A 17,269-nucleotide genomic window follows, 5' to 3' on the forward strand; every position below is an offset into this window, starting at 1 on the left:
TTCTATGTCTGGTTCATCATCACAGGTTCACAGCACCCTCTGTTCACTGCCACCCTCTGGTACACCCATGCCACCCTCTGGTACATCCTCACTGCCACCCTCTGGTTGGTTTATCACTGTAAATTATGGGGGTGAAAAAAAGCAAGCACACCTGCCCTGCTTCAACTGCCATGAATTAATTTGGGGTTGATTAATGTGTCAGTGATTTTGAAACTTCCAGTCTGGCTGGCACCTGCTTCCTTCCTTATCTGTAATTTGCTTTCTGTTGCAGTGCAATTTTTTTTTCACAGGACCTTTATGGCCTACTTGTAGCTATTCTATGAGCCTGTTGTTTGGGTCAGAGCAGGGTCATAGAATAGTTTCAAATAGGCAACTGAACTCTGGAGGGCCCCCTCAGGAAGCACTAGAGTGAATGGTTACTAATGTTAAGATTGAACTTTTGCACCTGCTGATTGCTTTCAGTTCTGCAAAAATTGTTTTTCTGCAATTTCGCGCGATTTGCGGGGCGCGAATCCGTGGGAGATCGATTTCGGAAGCTGCGAATTCGAGCGAATACACGATTTATTTTTTTTGCGGCGTGTATGTTCGCGTGATTTTGTGCGTGTTCGCAAGGCGCTTGTAGCGCTACCTTTGCGAAGTTACCCTAGCGGTCGTACATGGGCGCGGCCATCTTGTTTGCGTGACGTAATTCCGTTTCCGGCCGCTATGTGTAATCTCGCAAAGTGTGCGGCTTGCTAGTACAATTTCGCACGTGATCGCGAGGAAAATCTCGCGCGAACTTACCCACGCGGTCGTGAACGGGCGCGGCCATCTTGTTTCTCATTCATTGCTATGGTTCTGGGCATGCTCTCTGTATCCTTTCTTAATCTCTGCCATCCTTTGCTTTTTTGAAGTTTTTTTTTATCTATTTTACTTATTATCTATCCCTCTATTTTTCTAGCTCTATATTTTTGTGTTTTCTGCTACTTTTTGTTAATTTTGAACTACTTTTTTAAACGCTTTTCTTTTCTTCTTCCCTGTTCTATTTCTTCTTTCTTATTTTGCTTCCTTTCTGCCCAGACCATGGCAAAGGGAGCCGGGAAGAAGCCCGCAAAGGGGAAGGGTCCCGCACCCCGTGCCCGGCTCCCGTGCGGGCGTTTGAGGGGGGAGACAGTGATAGCTCGGGAGATTTTTAGTGCGGAGGAGGTGGCCGCACTAATATTTCACGTCCAGCGCCGCCTCTCCAAGACCATCATGGGAGGCGGTAAGATCGCAACCGGCTACGGCATCCGGGAGCGCCGGAAGCGGTGGGAGAAGGTGTGCCGGGCCATGTTTAAACTCTCTGGGGTCCGGCGCACCTATAACCAGGCCACCCACCGCTGGACGGATGTCATGGACCGGGAACGCGACTTGCTGGACGTGCTTGGCGTAGAGATCCCGGGCTTGGTGAGAAGTAGTAGCTATTTCTAGCTATTTCATCACTACTCTGTTTTATCCGGCTCTGTTATTTGCAAATGTTTGTTTTTTACCAAGAGCAATAATGCTGCCGATTACATTGTAGGTAAATTATATTTGAAAATCTTCTATGCATTTCAGGTGCACTGCTCTCCTTCTCAGTAGCCTTGCTACTATGCTTATTTGTTTTGTATTTTGTGTTCATTTCATTGGCCTGAGAAATTATGTATGAGTGTAGTGTAAAGAACTGCGTAATGCTAGACACTACGGGTCATATTTTCAATTACCGGCGCATCCCTGCAAAGTAGCAGGGATGCGCCAGTAATTGTGCGCCATGCCACCACCACCCATGGGCCCAAAACGTCACAGAAGCCTTACGCATCTGTGCCGTAAAGGCGGCGCATTGCTGGAGTTGCGTGCCAACGATAGCGCAGCTTCAGCAATGCTCTGGGGTGCCCGATCTCCCCAATGCTGCATCAAGCCGTACGTCGGCTTCAAGCAGGCGCAGGGTTTGAGTCACGCATCATTGTCCTAAAAGTGACTGATTGACATCTTGTAGATTTCCCTCAGCCACTTTTAGGATTCGTTCCTGAGCAGGAACGCCCTCCCTTGCGCCGGAACGCCCCCTGATGGCGCAGGGCTTTACAACGTGATGCATCTCCCATATGCATCACTTTGTTAATATACGCCGCACCATGGCGCCTCTTTTGTTCTGCCGCTGCGTCACAAAAGTCACGCAACAATGGAGCAAAAGAGCCGCAAGGGGCTTCAAAATCAGCCCCTACAGACTCAAGTCCAGTCGTTCCTTTAGACTCATGGCTATAAGAAGAAATAGTGGTGGTGGTCGGTGGATTTATAGTTTGAGTATTCACTGATCTGCAAGCACGATGGACTTTGTCTGTCACTTCGCGTGCTGCGGACTGCTGCCTGCCAGGCCAAGGTAAACCTTTTTAGTAGTCTGTTTAGTGAGTTACATAGGAACTTTCAAAGTCAACGGTCCGCAAATCAAGCAATACTAATAACGTAGTATACCACATGAGATCGGTCAATATATCCCGTGGAATAGTTGTCTATCTATTTGCTATTTCGCCAAAATATTTTGTATTGTTATTTTGAAATGTTTGATTTGGTTGACAAATATCATCCATGTTTTCTGGTTTTTCTTTCTTTCATGTTGTACATCAGCTCCCCCCAGGGGCAAGAGAACACAGGAGGAGGAGGAGGGTGCTGTTCAGGATGCAGGCCAGGATCGGGCAGGCGAGGGCTCCTTTGCTGGCCCCAGTAAGTTTTAATTTTAATATAGAGTACCTATTTTTTCCTAGCAATCCTCATTCGATTTTTTCTAAATCGTCTTTGATCTTCTTGTAGACTGGATCTAAATTCATATCCTGCCTCGACTATGACTCCCTGTGGTATTACTAGATTATTCTTATTAGTCTGTGTGTGTAGCTAACTAAGATTGCACATTTGGCAATTCCATTGGACTCCCATTCTAGTCAGCAATAGCTCTATGCACTGAGTGCAGTCCTCTGGGATTGACCATAATGTCTTTTCAAGTCTTCGAAATGTTTATGCTTTGACAATTGCCAACAATAAAAAGGTGAATGACCACCAAGAAAGAATAAGATACTACTTTACTTTTGGTTTGGATACTAGGACAATCCATTCTACTACTGTTGCAGGGACAAATCTGCACAAACAGAACTATGGACACGAAATAATGCAATAAATTATTACATTGTATTTAGTTTTTTTCACATTTCTTTATTCCTCCTAGACCAAATATTATATAGTAGTGAGTGGTGTATTCTAACATTCTTAAATGTACTTTGTAGGTGGAACATCTGGTGGCGGGGCCAGCGCGGAGGTGGTGGTGTTGGACGAGGACTCTGGGGAGGAGGCGGTGCAAGTGCCGGACGTTCCTGTGAGGGTTCACGCGGTGGTGGCGGGAAGAGGTAAGCTATATATTCCTTACTTATTGAGATTGAAGACTGCATAGTGTGCTTTCTGCACGGGTGTATTATAAATCAACCAGGTAGTAGCCTCCTCTAAATGTACTTCGACTTAGTTGTGAAGTTTTTGGCGAGAAGAATCCCAATAAGATCTGAGATGAACTTGATGGATGGGATGAACGAAAAGCGAAAGAAGGGTGTAAGTAAGTGTGGAATGATGGCTGGCAAAGAAGAATGATATGTGTTTGCTTGGTCCCCGAGGTGGCTGGGAAGGAAAGAAAATGGTATGGTGCATGGCTGGGTGAATGATGAAGCAAGGATGGGTGGAAGGAGAACAGCCTGGGTGGGTGAAACAGAAACTGTATGTGTGCGCATATACTTTGAATGGATGGATGCCTGGATCATGGTATTATCTGACTCTAAGATAGCATATGTGTATCTAGAGAGAGTAGACGGTCACTGGATGAACTAAGTGTTACCTTGAAGAGCATGTAACACCGCACCCGCACGTCCGTTCCAGTGTAGGAAAGGCAAGGAAAATAAGTTGTAATTTTGTCCAAATACTACCATGAATAGTAGCAGTAGTTTGTATTGCAACTGCAAGCACAGCATATATCCGGTTCTTACGGTGGACACTCCCTACCTCTCTTAATAACTTTAGTTTAGTAGTAGTACGTCATTCATGTGTGGGTGTATCACTGTTCACTCAATAATAAGCAAAGCACCTAAAGTCATCCCATATGTCATCAAATACATCCCATGTGAAGTGATAGATAATCAAATTATTAAGCTTCTTCATTTTCCTTTTCTAGTACTCATTTGCACTGTAGGGTGAAAGCTAAATTAATTAAGCAGTAGCCCTTGTAACAGAGTATTCTCAGTGCCACCCGTAATAGAAAAGGAAGAGCTTCACCACCTGCATGTACTGGACCGGTACAGTAACGCAAGTCTGTCTCACTCATCATGGTGTGCGTCTGTTTTTCTCGGGTGCAAGTTCACTGCGCTGGCATTATGCCGGCTTGCATAAGATAACGTACCAATTTTCCTAAACAAGAGAGAAGAAGAAGAATAATAAGACTGGTGGACTGTCATAGTCGACTGTAATGGAAGTCCATAGTGGTCGTAGAATTAGTTCCTTAAACTATCACTAATGTTAGAGCAAGGATGAAGAAGTGGGAGGTTAGATAGATACTGTCCTCAATAGTTATGTACTGTGCTTTCAATTTGCTACTTGTGCTGTGACACAACTTTGTGCTCAATCACTTTGTGTTATTAATCTTAAGGAGCATTGGTTACAGACTATGTCTTTCTTTCTTCATATAGTTGCTCCTTCCAAATCAACTAGACCATCACGGAGGGAGCAGGCTCGAGTGGCCCGGCAACGGAGGCTGGATGCCACTGTCGCCGAATATCGGCGGCTGGTGGCCCTGGAGGAGGAGGACACGCAGTCAACCGGTACGACAACAACATCTACTGGGACAGCTGCATCCTCCTCCGTGCCCCCACGGGCTGCCAGCCAGCGCAGTGCTCCAGCGGTACGGAGCCGGGCTATCAAAGCCAACCGCCACCGCCGAGCAGCAAAGACACCAGCTGCCCCCCACAGGAGTTGCAAGGCACGCCAGCGCCGCTTATCCCTAAGAGTGTCCTACCTGGAGCAGGAGGTCCATACCTCCAAGAACTTGGTGGAGGGCCTCCGCTTCGACCATGCCACCCTCCACAAGGAGTATGATGCCCTGGCTGCTAAAGTCCACAGCACCCTCCCGTCGTGTAGTGTTCCTTGCCCCTTTTTTAGAGACTTTTGGGGGGTGGGAATTGGGAGTTGGGTTGTGGGACTTTTCAAGGACAATCGTTGGGTTAGGGAGGGTCTTGCGGGAGATTATTTTGTTAGGGCTACTAAAATATACTTTTTGAAACTTTATCTGACCATACCTGTTTTTTACTGCTTTTGAGTCTGGTGGGTGGGGGTTTAACAGTAAGTTTGCTTTCCTGAGGAGTCCTAGGACTTTAGTAGTACTACCGTCAATCTCTCGTCTATTCCTAATACTCCATTATACTACCTCCCACCAAACGCTTATCTTACCTGTAATTTGTGTTTGAAAGTAGGGCTAGTCCCAGGGCTGGCTCCACAGGAAATGGCGATTAAGGTTGTCAATCCTGGGCGGATTAAATGTCCTCATTGCGGTGGTACTAGTGGTGTGACACAGTGGCAGTTGCATGCATATGGAAAAAAAGAAAATGAAACCTGGTTTGTCCTTACTATAGCATTACAACGGTACGATAGAGAATATAGGAGGTGACAGTTCACTAGAACAGTGCCACACAGAGCCTAACAAATGGTAAAGTAGAAAGTATAACTAGTACTTGTGTTGAATTTCTTTGACATTGGCTACTACTACAAGAAATAGTACTGAAGCTAGCTGAGTAAGTCTAGAATATATCCTCGGATTCCTTCACCAGCCTGTTGCTATGACCTTATCCCCCCCAGCAAGTGTGTGGAATTATTGATGTCATTTAGTCACACATCAAGCAAAACCACACAGCCCGGGGGGAGACGGTTAGGGTTTTGAAAATGGATGGGAATGGGGGTTTCTTTTTGGGTAGGTTTTGTTGAGAGAAAAAAAAAAAGCACAGCATTGACAAACAAGAATTGAAGATAAAGAAATCTTTGGGTACATGGCTAAATCTTTTGAACACTAAGTGCCTCTCACAGAGTAAGTGATCCCCCCTTTCCCACCATGGATTTTCTTCAAGTCGCTTGCAACAAAAATTACACATTCCCACGAGTGCTCTAAAACCCCAGAACTCAGTTGCAAAAACAAAGAACACCCCGAAACACATGCAATACTACTGCTAGGGCTAACCCTAACGAACCCTAAGTTACAAAAAGTACCAAAACCTTTTTCATCATGGATGTTGTTAAAAGCAGTTTTATCCGGTATTAGACCTTCCCAGCAATGGCCCCAGAGCCGTCAACCCAGGCGAAAACAAGTAGAAGACCCCCAAACTGCCAAAAAGCAAAAGTACAAAAATGTGGACTTTGTCACTTTTGTGAAAATTTGCCAAATCACTCCGCGCGCGCTCTGCAGCTAGGCCCTAACTCCCCTCTGCCTCCATGGATTTCCTTCAAACCTCTTGCTATCTAAACTATCCATACCCAGTAGTGCTCCCAGACCCCGAAACCCACCCACAAACACCAGTAAGGCCCCCAAACAGACCCCTGAAAACGCTACATTGAGCAAAAAGTCAGAAAAGGGAAAACCTTTTTTCCTCATGAATGTTGTTTAAACCAGTTTTCTCCGGTATTAGACCTTCCCAGCAATGGCCCCAGAGCCGTCAACCCAGGCGAAAACAAGTAGAAGACCCCCAAACTGCCAAAAAGCAAAAGTACAAAAATGTGGACTTAGTCACTTTTCTGAAAATTTGCCAAATCACTCAGCGCGCGCTCTGCAGCTAGGCCCTAACTCTCCTCTGCCTCCATGGATTTCCTTCAAACCTCTTGCTATCTAAACTATTCATACCCAGTAGTGCTCCCAGACCCCGAAACCCACCCACAAACACCAGGAAGGCCCCCAAACAGGCCCCCGAAAACGCTACATTGAGCAATATGTCCGAAAATGCAAAACCTTTTTCATCATGGATGTTGTTAAAAGCAGTTTTATCCGGTATTAGACCATCCCAGCAATGGCCCCAGAGCCGTCAACCCAGGCGAAAACAAGTAGAAGACCCCCAAACTGCCAAAAAGCAAAAGTACAAAAATGTGGACTCACTTTTGTGAAAATTTGCCAAATCACTCCGCGCGCGCTCTGCAGCTAGGCCCTAACTCCCCTCTGCCTCCATGGATTTCCTTCAAACCTCTTGCTATCTAAACTATCCATACCCAGTAGTGCTCCCAGACCCCGAAACCCACCCACAAACACCAGGAAGGCCCCCAAACAGGCCCCCGAAAACGCTACATTGAGCAAAATGTCCGAAAATGCTAAACCTTTTTCATCATGGATGTTGTTAAAAGCAGTTTTATCCGGTATTAGACCTTCCCAGCAATGGCCCCAGAGCCGTCAACCCAGGCGAAAACAAGTAGAAGACCCCCAAACTGCCAAAAAGCAAAAGTACAAAAATGTGGACTCACTTTTCTGAAAATTTGCCAAATCACTCTGCGCGCGCTCTGCAGCTAGGCCCTAACTCTCCTCTGCCTCCATGGATTTCCTTCAAACCTCTTGCTATCTAAACTATCCATACCCAGTAGTGCTCCCAGACCCCGAAACCCACCCACAAACACCAGGAAGGCCCCCAAACAGGCCCCCGAAAACGCTACATTGAGCAAAATGTCCGAAAATGCAAAACCTTTTTCATCATGGATGTTGTTAAAAGCAGTTTTATCCGGTATTAGACCTTCCCAGCAATGGCCCCAGAGCCGTCAACCCAGGCGAAAACAAGTAGAAGACCCCCAAACTGCCAAAAAGCAAAAGTACAAAAATGTGGACTTAGTCACTTTTCTAAAAATTTGCCAAATCACTCAGCGCGCGCTCTGCAGCTAGGCCCTAACTCCCCTCTGCCTCCATGGATTTCCTTCAAACCTCTTGCTATCTAAACTATCCATACCCAGTAGTGCTCCCAGACCCCGAAACCCACCCACAAACACCAGGAAGGCCCCCAAACAGGCCCCCGAAAACGCTACATTGAGCAAAATGTCCGAAAATGCAAAACCTTTTTCATCATGGATGTTGTTAAAAGCAGTTTTATCCGGTATTAGACCTTCCTAGCAATGGCCCCAGAGCCGTCAACCCAGGCGAAAACAAGTAGAAGACCCCCAAACAGCCAAAAAGCAAAAGTACAGGTGATTAAAGTTTTAATTATATTAACTTGTGCAAAACAAAGAAAGACAGAAACACAGGAATAAAAGTCAATAAGTACGAAAAAGAAAATGTCTGAATTCATTGGCTCATTTTCAGGCCTCGGTGTCAGGGAAGAAGAGTTTGTCCTCATACTCTGCGAAATGATCAGGCAGGAATAGGTCAGTGTCACCTAACGCAGATGAAATTCCCTCATCTAAGTTGCTGTCCTCCTCGTCTTCTTGCGTCGTGCGATCTGGTACTTTGAAATCTGGTGGTATGAGGTGCTCATTCATCTTGATCATTGTCAATATCTCCACATTTTTGGGCGAGAGGCGGGTCCGTTTGCAAGTTACAATGCCACCAGCAGCACTGAAAACACGTTCAGAAGACACACTTGCGAGTGGGCAAGACAAGTAATGTATAGCCAGGTGGGAGATCTCTGGCCACAATTCTTTTTTCCCATGCCAATATGCCAATGGGTCAGCATTAACATAGACCTCTGTTGAGTCATTCAGATAGTCCTGCACCATCGACTCAAAGTTCTCCACGTTTCCTCCACTTTGCTGAATTTTCGCTCGGACCTTTTCAGAACCATAACCAATCTCAGCTAGCCAATCGTCTTCATCACCCGATATTTCTGTTGTGTCTGGTGCAGATGATGCGGTTGCCGGTGTCTTTAACGGCTGAGAGGTCACTTGTGCCACAGCCACAGGTGCAGAAGTGGAGTCTTCTGACTGGGGATGGCCTGCTGATGCTGATGTACTGCCTTTTCCTTCAATTTGCTTCCGTTCTTTTTCAAACCTGATGGCTGACCAGGCTACCCAACGTTTGTACTTTGTAGCATCTTCATCACTAAAAGGAAATAATGCAGAGCCTGCCAGCGCCTTTTTGTAGCGTGGATGCAGAATAGTAGCACAAATGTAATGCTGTTCTGAGTGGATCTTTTGAAGACGTTCATCGCCACGTAGACGCTCTAATAATTTCGCCACCAAAAGAAAAGCGTCTTGCTTTTCTTCATCGTTTTGAAACTTTGAAGACACCGCCTTCAGTTTGTGCTCCAGCATGCGCAACAATGGGAAAGCTTTTCCCAAATTACAGTCCTCCCTGCTGACTGCACGCGTGAAGAACTCAAAAGGACGAAGCATGTCTGTCAGGCTTTTCACTAGCTCCCATTGCGCCGCATTTAACCTCAGGTCCTCCTTCACAGCTGTACCCATTGTTAAGAAATACTGATCGAGTACCGTAAACTGCTCATACAGACGCTCAAGCATGTAGAAGGTTGAGTTCCAACGTGTTGGCACCTCCTGGATGAGTGCTTTCACTGGCATTCGACGTTCATGTAGCAGGCTCCTCAGATGCTTCCGGGCCTTAAAAGAATGGCTGAAATGGTTGCACATATTTCGGCAGGTGACCACTAACTGGCATGCTTGACTTTCTTTCTCCAAGAATTTTTTAACAACCAGGTTTATACAGTGCGCCAAACACGGCACTCTGAAATAGTCACCCAGTTCCATGGCCTTAACTACATTGGCGCCATTATCCGTGGAAACATAACCAATGCCGCGTTTTTTGGGAGACAGCCAGTGAAAGACCTTTGTGTTGAACTCATTCAAAATGTTTTCTGCTGTATGACGTTTCTCCAAGCCAAACATGGCTAGTGTTGCATGTTTCCGAGCAGCTTTAAAAACTTGGTCCAGGTCAGCACCTGCGTTTAGCATTGCTTTAACCCCTGAAAAAGAGACCCAGTGTGCAGTTATGCACATGTAATCAGTGCCTGCGCCACTGGTCCACATGTCTGTTGTGAGATGTATAGTGTGAACAGCACTCTTCTGCAAAGCTGCCCCAATCACCTCCAGCACATCTTCATGTAGTGCTGGAACCGCAACTCGGGCAAAATACCGGCTAGGAACCTTCCATTTAGGGCAGAGCGCTGCCACTAATTCGAGAAAACCAACCCCTTCGACAAAAGAAAAAGGGAGAAGATCCAACGCTAGCATTTTAGCCAGCTTAGTGTTATACAGACGCACCATTGGGTGGTTGCGGTCATATGGCGCGTCTGAAAACAACATTGTTTTAACGTTGCCCTGGACCATTTTACGGGACGATGATAACTTCTTCGACCCAGTTACGCTCGCTGATGAACTTTTTCGCATTGGTGTCTCACTCTGTCCCACACTCTTAGCGTGGCTCCCAGGGGTACTGGGTGTAAGTGAAGTGTGTGACACTTCTTCCTCCTCCTCATCATCAGATGGAACATCAATGTTTTCTCGACTTGCAATTCGGGCTTCCTTGATCTGCTTTAGGTGCGCCAACCATTGGACAGTGTGCAGTCTCTTAAGATTACCTCTCTGGCCTCCAGTCCCATAGTTGGTACCAAGCTTACCACGACTAACTGCAAGCTTACAAATGCTACAAATGCTTATGTTTTCCGTTTTTGTGGAAACACTAAAGAAGTCACAAACTGCGGACTTGAAATGTCTGTGGGGGCCGGAGGAGGCGATACTGGTCGTGGCCGTGCTGCTAATGCCAGATGAAGTGGAGGATGTGTATTGCTGAACTTTACTATGTTGTGCACTTTCACCACCACTAATTGAGGTCGAGGTGGATGGAGGTCCCTTCTTGCGAGTAAGAAATATGGAAGCGGTACGTTGTGGTGTACTAGTTAACATCAATGATTCTGGTGTTCCCATTGCCTCCTCGTCGACTTCATCATCACGCTCAGCAGCCTGTCAGGCTAGGGTCAAAATGTCTGTTTGCTGCATGCCCGCTTGGGCTTCAGTGACGTTAGTGATGATGACTGCGTCATCGTCGTGAGAGTCTTCAGCATCAGGAGTATACGCCACTTCTTGTTGAGCGTCATCACACTCCATAACTTTGAGAGTTTCGACAACCTTCCTTTTACGCTTAGCTACCTTTGTCAGATCATGGTGTGCCTCCTCAACCTCACTCTCAGACGGCAGTGGTGCTGGTTCCCAAGTAAGATCCAGATCATCAGAAGGAGGTGGGCTTGAAGAAGATGTAGACACCAACACCCTTGATCTTTTCCTTGCTCGGGATGTGGATGACAATGAATGATCATCAGGAGGAGTGGCTTCCTCGAATGATACCTCGGCTTGATTGTCAATTTCCAGATGTGCCCCTACTTCTGGTGGAACAACTATTGTGGCCACTTGTTGTGCCCCTCCATGCACCTCTGCTTGCTCCTCTCCTTGCGCCGCCTCTCCTTCCACATGTACTTGGGCTTGTACTTGCACATGTGATTGTTGTTGCGGCTGTGGTTGTTCAACACTCGTCAGATGAGCTACAACAACCTGTGTTGATTGAGGGACATTGCTGCTGCTTTCTTGCGATGAGCCAACATCACTGGTCGATGGTGATTGAAGAACTATACTGGCTGTCTCTGAAGCACTCAAGGGCTTGGACCTAAGTTGGCGTGGTGGTGGTGGCACTGAGCCCAATGGAGCGGAGGTGCTGCTCCCAGCTTGGTCCCCAGCAGACCCCGCTGCTGCAGCAGGCATACTTTTTTTTCCCCAAAAAATGTGGCGGTCGTCATCACACCAGTCTCCTTGGCAAGTGGCGCCACTTGCTTCTTCTGCTCCTTACTGGCAACTTTCTTGCTAGAGGAGCTACGGGTAACTTTTTTGGGGGCCATCTTCTTCAGATGTCACTCTGAACAGCAGGCCGCAGTTGCACAAGTTGCAGAGTTGTCTGTGGCCACACGTGACGTTGTGCTGCACACACCGCAGCAGGACTTCTTCCTGGCACTGGTGGTTCTCTTGTGCACCTACAAGCAATGGAAGACAGAGGAACATCAGTTATACACCCCAAAAAGTCAAAAAAACACACAAAAATCAGCACAATCCCAGCCCATCCATGGCCTCAATGGTGTTTAAATCCAAGAAGACACCCCACAGAAAGACTAGGCCCATGCACCACACACTACCCCTGGGCATAATGGATGAAAGCTAGGCAAAATAAGTGAAGGCCTCAGACACTGCCTCTCTTCAAAATGGCCCCTTGCACCCCAAGCACATGTTGCTGTACCAGCACTCAAGATGGCCACCACCACCACCCACATGGCCAGTCCAAATCAACAGTAGCACCCCCAAAAAAAGGAAAAACACACAAAAATCACCACAATCCAATGCCATCCAGGATGTTTACATTAAAGAGAGTGAGACCCCACAGGCAGACTCAGTCCATGCACCACTCACTACCCCTGGGCAAAAGGCCCCAACAGCAGCCCAAAAAAAAGGACAAAAAACACAAAATTCAGCACAATCCCAGCCCATCCATGGCCTCAATGGTGTTTAAATCCAAGAAGACACCCCACAGAAAGACTAGGCCCATGCACCACTCACTACCCCTGGGCATAATGGATGAAAGCTAGGCAAAATAAGTGCAGGCCTCAGACACTGCCTCTCTTCAAAATGGCCCCTTGCACCCCAAGCACATGTTGCCTGTACCAGCACTCAAGATGGCCACCACCACCACCCACATGGCCAGTCCAAATCAACAGTAGCACCCCCAAAAAAGGAAAAACACACAAAAATCACCACAATCCAATGCCATCCAGGATGTTTACATTAAAGACAGTGAGACCACCACACAGCCAGACTCAGTCCATGCACCACTCACTACCCCTGGCCAAAAGGCCCCACCAGCAGCCCCAAAAAAACGACAAAAAACACAAAATTCAGCACAATCCCAGCCCATCCATGGCCTCAATGGTGTTTAAATCCAAGAAGACACCCCACAGAAAGACTAGGCCCATGCACCACTCACTACCCCTGGCCAAAAGGCCCCACCAGCAGCCCCAACAAAACGACAAAATACACAAAATTCAGCACAATCCCAGCCCATCCATGGCCTCAATGGTGTTTAAATCCAAGAAGACACCCCACAGAAAGACTAGGCCCATGCACCACTCACTACCCCTGGCCAAAAGGTCCCACCAGCAGCCCCAAAAAAACGACAAAAAACACAAAATTCAGCACAATCCCAGCCCATCCATGGCCTCAATGGTGTTTAAATCCAAGAAGACACCCCACAGAAAGACTAGGCCCATGCACCACTCACTACCCCTGGGCATAATGGATGAAAGCTAGGCAAAATAAGTGCAGGCCTCAGACACTGCCTCTCTTCAAAATGGCCCCTTGCACCCCAAGCACATGTTGCTTGCCTGTACCAGCACTCAAGATGGCCACCACCATCACCCACATGGCCAGTCCAAATCAACAGTAGCACCCCCAAAAAAACGAAAAACACACAAAAATCACCACAATCCAATGCCATCCAGGATGTTTACATTAAAGAGAGTGAGACCCCACAGACAGACTCAGTCCATGCACCACTCACTACCCCTGGGCAAAAGGCCCCAACAGCAGCCCCAAAAAAACGACAAAAAACGCAAAATTCAGCACAATCCCAGCCCATCCATGGCCTCAATGGTGTTTAAATCCAAGAAGACACCCCACAGAAAGACTAGGCCCATGCACCACTCACTACCCCTGGGCATAATGGATGAAAGCTAGGCAAAATAAGTGCAGGCCTCAGACACTGCCTCTCTTCAAAATGGCCCCTTGCACCCCAAGCACATGTTGCCTGTACCAGCACTCAAGATGGCCACCACCACCACCCACATGGCCAGTCCAAATCAACAGTAGCACCCCCAAAAAAAGGAAAAACACACAAAAATCACCACAATCCAATGCCATCCAGGATGTTTACTTTAAAGAGAGTGAGACCCCACAGACAGACTCAGTCCATGCACCACTCACTACCCCTGGGCAAAAGGCCCGAACAGCAGCCCCAAAAAAACGACAAAAAACACAAAATTCAGCACAATCCCAGCCCATCCATGGCCTCAATGGTGTTTAAATCCAAGAAGACACCCCACAGAAAGACTAGGCCCATGCACCACTCACTACCCCTGGGCATAATGGATAAAAGCTAGGCAAAATAAGTGCAGGCCTCAGACACTGCCTCTCTTCAAAATGGCCCCTTGCACCCCAAGCACATGTTGCTTGCCTGTACCAGCACTCAAGATGGCCACCACCACCACCCACATGGCCAGTCCAAATCAACAGTAGCACCCCCAAAAAAACGAAAAACACACAAAAATCACCACAATCCAATGCCATCCAGGATGTTTACATTAAAGAGAGTGAGACCCCACAGGCAGACTCAGTCCATGTACCACTCACTACTCCTGGGCAAAAGGCCCCAACAGCAGCCCCCAAAAAACGACAAAAAACACTAAATTCAGCACAATCCCAGCCCATCCATGGCCTCAATGGTGTTTAAATCCAAGAAGAAACCCCACAGAAAGACTAGGCCCATGCACCACTCACTACCCCTGGGCATAATGGATGAAAGCTAGGCAAAATAAGTGCAGGCCTCAGACACTGCCTCTCTTCAAAATGGCCCCTTGCACCCCAAGCACATGTTGCCTGTACCAGCACTCAAGATGGCCACCACCACCACCCACATGGCCAGTCCAAATCAACAGTAGCACCCCCAAAAAAAGGAAAAACACACAAAAATCACCACACTCCAATGCCATCTAGGATGTTTACATTAAAGAGAGTTAGACCCCACAGGCAGACTCAGTCCATGCACCACTCACTACCCCTGGGCAAAAGGCCCCAACAGCAGCCCCAAAAAAACTACAAAAACCACAAAATTCAACACAATCCCAGCCCATCCATGGCCTCAATGGTGTTTAAATCCAAGAAGACACCCCACAGAAAGACTAGGCCCATGCACCACTCACTACCCCTGGGCATAATGGATGAAAGCTAGGCAAAATAAGTGCAGGCCTCAGACACTGCCTCTCTTCAAAATGGCCCCTTGCACCCCAAGCACATGTTGCTTGCCTGTACCAGCACTCAAGATGGCCACCACCACCACACACATGGCCAGTCCAAATCAACAGTAGCACCCCCAAAAAAAGGAAAAACACACAAAAATCACCACAATCCAATGCCATCCAGGATGTTTACATTAAAGACAGTGAGACCCCACAATCAGACTGAGTCCATGTACCACTCACTGCCCCTGGGCAAAAGGCCCCAACAGCAGCCCCAAAAAAACGACAAAAAACACAAAATTAAGCACAATCCCAGCCCATCCATGGCCTCAATGATGTTTAAATTCAACAAAACAGTTGTATAATGCATGCACCCATAACCAACCCTGGTCCTACTAGATACTGTGGCTACCCACAATATATTTTATTTAATGTTCTGAAAAAGTTCCAAAATTGTAGTTGCAGCAACTGTAATGCCCCAACAAACTTACTTGTGAAAGTTGATTTCTAATCCAAAAGTGATCCAAAGAAAGTCAAAAAGGCCTCAAATCCAAATATCCAGCAGCACCCACAAAAAGTAATCCTTCCAGGTCAAGGTCCAAATGAAAGTGACCAGCACATGAAGAAAGCACTGGGAGGAGCCTGCTGGACAGGAACAGGAAGTTGGAGACTGTGGGGCACTTCCTTCCTCCCCCCCCCCAAAAAAATGGACTCCTTGCAACAAAAAAGTGCACGCAAATGTCAACCTGAGGAGTGATTCTGATAAAAACCATCATTTTCTGAAGGTTTATGCTGTTTGCTGGTGGATTTCTTGTGCAGAATTGCAAAAACTCTATTTCGCGAGTGAGAGATTGTTCCTGCCCGCCGCACCTACGTGTTCGCAATTGCGAACTCTCGCGATGCGTGCTGTGCAAGGTAAGGTGGCATGCCGCGATTACGTATTCGCGGGCGCCAACTCCCGCGGGATCCCGCAGCAAGATCCAAAATGGCGCAGCACTCGCAAAATTTCGAGAAAAACAACTCGGCAAAGGCTGAATGACGGAAAGTGAACGCCGTGCGCCACGCCGCGCGCCGCAATATTGCATCACCAAGCAAATAAATCCGCCGCGTGCGAATTGACGGATTTTTGGCAAATTAGCTAGAGTTCGCGGCTTGCGAATTTACCGAAAATCCGCAAATTCCGCGAGCAGAACGGATTTTACGCCCATGCTTAGTATGGACTCAATACACCACAATAACTTGCATTACAACATACAAAGTATCTACAGAAGAGACGATGTCATTTCCATTTAGTTTTATTTATTTATTTTTTAAATTGCACTAGGTCTGCGCACCGTGAGTGCTCGGTAAATGCTCGGTGCGCGAACCCTATCGCCGCCATTTTGTGGTTTCAGAAGAGAGTGAAAAATATAACTTAAAAACGTGGGAAGGGGGTAGGGTAGAGTGTCCCTGACCCCTTATGCCTTCTCAGGGGGTCGTTTAAGGACTCCTAAGGTTAAAAATAAAGATTTTTTTTAAAAAATAACAGAGAACACGATAGGTCCGCGCACGAGGAGTGCTCCGTGAGTGCTCGGTGCGCGGACCTCGGTAAAAATGTATACAAAAAATAAAGTTAAAAATTATATTTGAGTGTTTACATGTTAGTTGGCTCTAAAAAGAGCTGTTGTGTTCATTGTGCTTTTTTGGGTACCTACAAGTAAGTACCAATGCAGAGTCTGATGTTACAGAGATAGACTCTGTTCCCTTCATCAGTGAAATATACACCATCTGTCCTATAGATGCCTCTCATGTTGTAACGCAAGTTGTTGTGGTATATACAACCCATTCCATAGTCTCTCATGTATGCAGAAACAGATTTATTTACATGTTTCCTTGCTTTCTCAATCTGTGGACAAAATTGATTGGACCAATTCCATTTTTCTCTTTGGCATATATTGGAATAGCAAAGGCAGTTTGAGGAAAAAGTGACATCAATTGTCCAAAGATGTCCTTCAATCGCATTTCCAGACCAACCCCAGTCAAAGTGCATAAGTCATTTCCACCACAGTGCACAATTATAAGGTCAGGATGTGGGAGATGCATGAAGGATTTCACCAATGGTATCAATTGGTGACATCTCAATCCTCTCTGGCCAATCCATAAAATATCCACATTTGGTAAATCAAGGTTTAAAATTCCTCTGTTTGTTGCATACCTTTTAGACCAGAATACGAAACTGTGTCCTACAAACCATACTGAAG

This window comes from Lissotriton helveticus, chromosome 4_1 (genome assembly GCF_964261635.1).
Source record: "Lissotriton helveticus chromosome 4_1, aLisHel1.1, whole genome shotgun sequence".
Lineage (NCBI taxonomy): Eukaryota > Metazoa > Chordata > Amphibia > Caudata > Salamandridae > Lissotriton > Lissotriton helveticus.